Consider the following 4,347-nt stretch of genomic DNA (forward strand, 5'->3'; position numbering starts at 1 on the left):
AGTGCAAGTTTCCTAAAATAGCAGTTTCATCCTCTTCCAAAATCCTTCATTGTCTGCCTAAGTCCAATCAAACAGTATTATCCTGTTGAAAGCTTAGACAGTATCTACCTCAGTTATCACTAGTAAGCCAGCAATGGCTTTCATGGTGCCACCTAAGTTTCTCTGAAGGCCTAGGGAGCACCTGCAGTCTTTGCACCATGCTTTAAATGCTGGGAATGTCAGCCCACTCTTCTCTAAAGGATTTGTTCTGGCACTGCTGCTTCCCTTTTTGCAGGTCATTTAGATTTCCACCCACCATTCTTACATGGTTTCAGTTGCACTGAAGTTACACAGCCCTGATTTGCCTTGATTAATATTATGTTTTTGAAATTTCTCCATTTCTGCAGCTATAAACTTCAGTACTTTAGGATATTTATGCCTTTCTCTTGTTAAGAGGAAATCATCTTTTTAAGTTTCAAACTCTGTGTGCAGAGAAAAAATTGAGCTTGGATATTTTATATTTTGAACCTAGAATGTCATTGTTGGACACTGTTTGTTTCTCTTACAAATACTTCAATATGAAAATATTTATCTTGAACTGAAAAGAAGGCTTCATATCAAACAAAGTAGGGATATCTGGAAGGTTTGTGTCCAAATAAGTGCCAGCTTTGACTCAATGTCAATAGTTCATCCATTTGCCATTTTTCAGACAAATCACAGTGCAAAATCACATGCAATGGTTTGCAGACCCCTTAATACAGCCACCAAGCCTGTTTATGTCAGCTTATACATAAAGAGTGAAGCTATAAAGTCTGGAAAACACCATATGTTACCAAGCCCAAAGGACCTTCTGTTCAGACATAAGGACATCCTGAGTACATCCTCTGACTGTATAGCTCTCTGCTGTGATGCCCATTTCATGTACAGCATGATTCCTAAATATTGGAATAATTCAGGGAAGTGGCTATGAGCTCTGAGGAGACCTTCTCCCCATCCACAAATCTGACCCCCTTGCACAAGAGAAGTCCACTAGATCAGAGAAACTGCCAGCCCACAATATGCTGGACCATAAGAGGAGCTACAATTCACTTCAGACCTTCTTCGAAGTCCAGGTGATAGGATACTTCATTCCTTTGGGATATCAGAACCTAAATATGTTAGCCCTCTGACAAGTTTTTTAGTTGGTTTTACTTTACCCAGTCCCTTTTCTTCCTCATTATTGTGGGATGAAACAAGGCCCATGCTTTACAGCACACTGAAAGGGCCCAGACTGATACTGGGGTGAATGCCTTGCAAGGAAGAAGGGTACCTTTCTTCATCATGCATTAATCATCAAGAAAATTACTCCTGTTCAGCAGTATTACACTTGTGGAAGTGAAATTTTTCCAGACATCCAAGTAAATGTTTTCTTCACATTTGACTGACCTGAGAGGCCATGGACTGTGGAAGGCTAGACCAACAGAAAAATGGGCTTCCCTCTGGATATAAGTTGATTTTTGTCCACACCACTTCTAGCAGGCTGGTGTCATTACATGTGCACCACTTCCGACCAGAGGTGTTCACTGGGAAAACAAATGATGTCTCTGTTTCTAGAGATATCTAAGATAAGGTGAAAGTAATCTCTTCCCATTGCTGTAGAAGCCATTTCAGTGCCAATTTGAAATCTCTGGTCTACTAAGGAGGACAGACTTTTTCTTAGCAGTAGTCTTTTAGACATTTGGGGATTGTTTTGTTTAGAAAAGAGATGACTCAAAAGACACAACAAACCTCAGTCTTTCCTCAGAAGTCACATTTTTTCACTGTCTTCCAGGTGAAACATTTGTTTAGTACATCTTGGCATAATCTGTTATACAGTAGAAGGTTCACCCTTACGGACATACACCTCCTTCTGCCTGGCAGGGCCGTCTGTGATAAGCCCAGGTAGTGACTCATTCCAAGATCTCACCAGGTGACTGTTCTCCATAAAAGCAACAACTTCCACACACCTTTGGTGAATTCTAGTGCCCTTCTGTACACACCTATATGTAATTTAGTTTATGGATGGTGCTCAAACATATTTACAGACACCTAACTGAGGCTCATATGCTGGTTTAATATGCACTGATGCTTAATATGCCTTGGTGGAAACACTGAGATGCTCTACATCTAAGACCGCCTCTGCAGAGACTCTTACTCAAGAAGTTCTTACATTTCATTAGTAAACTGTTAACAATGACTCTCCATCTTCCAAACAGATTTGCTACAACCTTTTAACTGTTTCATCTAAACCTTTTCCTTAAGAAACAGAATATCTTGTGTGCCATTTCCTCATTAATCAAGACCTGTGACAGTCACTATTTTCCTTATCTCCACACACTTCCAACTCTGGCATAGAGGAAGTTAAGCCAGTATGACAGTTTACTCTTGATGAAAACTACATTGGCTGTTACTTTTCTCCTCTGGTTATTAAAGGAACATGCATATTCTTATATTTTCCTAGAAGCTAGGTTTAAAGTAGTCTGTTGTGGAATTGTCAAGTTCTACCTTTTTTGTGTCTTTTTTGAAATAATCCTACCATCTACTCTTTCCCAGCATTTCAGGCACTCAGAAGATCCTCTGTTGATTATCAGAAAAAGCCATGAACAGCATAGAAGTTGTTTTGCACAACCCTCTGAGCACTCTAGTCCTTCAATAATTTTGTTGATATTCCTATTCTTCCTAAAGTAATAACAGAAAATGCTCACTGTCCTTCATGTTCCTCATCTAATCTCATTTTGGATCTTGACTTTTCTGACTTCTCGTTTTTACTCATTCATGGTATTTTTATACTCATCTTCAATAGTTGCACCAGGCTTACACACTTTCTGTTTGCTTTTCTGTTGCTTAAGATCAAAAGGGGCACGTAATTTACAAAATGGCCTGTTTTTCCCAGTTTCAAACTCTCATTTCACGATCTCACTAACCTAAACTGCCTGCCTTCTTGAAGTTCTTAGCTAGTTCTTTTCATTGCGTACAGTCAAAACCAAAGAAAATTTTCTCTTGATCTTTCTGCCAGCCTTCCTGAATGACCCAAAACCTGAGGAATTGTTATCCTTACAAATGTTAGGCAATTGAAATTCTCCACTGCCACCAAGTCCTGTGCTTGGGACAGATCTACTTGTTGCTCACAAAAGGTTTCCCACACCTCCATTCTGGAGACCTAGAACAGACACCCACTAAGCTACTGCTGAGCCAGTCCTCATCCCTCTGTTAGAACATGGACGTTGGAGGCAGTCCATACACCCCGGCACACATCACCTCCTCCAAGCCTTTTTGAGCAATAATTTAATTATCCTGACTGCAAGAATTACCCGAGCAGGTCTCTGCCACGGTAGCATAGAAGTATCTAAGACATTCAACCAGTTGATGCAACATCTCTCCTACTGCCTCACGAGTGATCCATAGAACTGAAAGAAGCAATAGGAGAAAATGGAATTGTAAATAATAATGGAATTATAATTAATATAAATAATAAGACCTTTATTTCAGTTTCCACCATTTTACCTGCAACCTTCTGAAAGGATTTGTCTCTTAACCCTTTTCCTCTATGCTCCCATGCCTTTGTGTGAGGGTGTTCACCTCTTATTTCAGGAGTGGACTTGGATGGATCAGCAGCTATCTGTTCCATCCTTCCTGCTGATGGGGGGTCTCTCCACCTATCCCATTCCTGTGTTTCAGACACCTCTGCATAAATGTTTCCAACACTGAAACCGCAGCCTCTTCTTTTGTCACCCTTCTCCCGGGCACCCACATTCATATTTGGGCCAGTTTGCAGCAGTTCCAGCGGAAGTGGTGGCAACAAGGGATGGACAACCTGAATCTTTATTTCTTGAGCAGGTGAGCCTTGGTTATCTACCAGCACACAGTGCTGGAATTTAAGCCTATTCCACCCTGATGAAAATCCTTATGCATTTTCTAATTCCACTTGAAGACTAGTGGCCTCCACGGCATTTTGCCTCCCAGCATGACACTGATCTTCACCTGTTGTTTGCACTGCGTGGTGGCTTCATTGATGTGAAACAGCTTCTGACCTTCACATCCATAACTGCCACACTTTCTACACCAATAGTGATGAAGGAAGTTTTTCTGCCTTCTTGAATGGTTGGGTTTTTTAATGTCTGGAGGGCTTCCCATGATTCCTGACACTCTCCTGATTCCTTCCTAGAGGAATATCACTAAGGGTCATGTTTTCTTCTGAAAGAGCACCATTACGTCACTATTTTTGGTTTGATCACCGTGCTCTTCTGTGGAGGATGCATTTGTTACTACTGCAGGGAGCTGGGAGAGCAGAAATAATAAGATGCTCACCTTGTTAGCAAAGGATTAGGCCCAAGCAGTATATATTTAATT

Source organism: Phaenicophaeus curvirostris, chromosome Z, assembly GCF_032191515.1.
Source record: "Phaenicophaeus curvirostris isolate KB17595 chromosome Z, BPBGC_Pcur_1.0, whole genome shotgun sequence".
In the NCBI taxonomy this organism is placed as follows: Eukaryota; Metazoa; Chordata; class Aves; order Cuculiformes; family Cuculidae; genus Phaenicophaeus; species Phaenicophaeus curvirostris.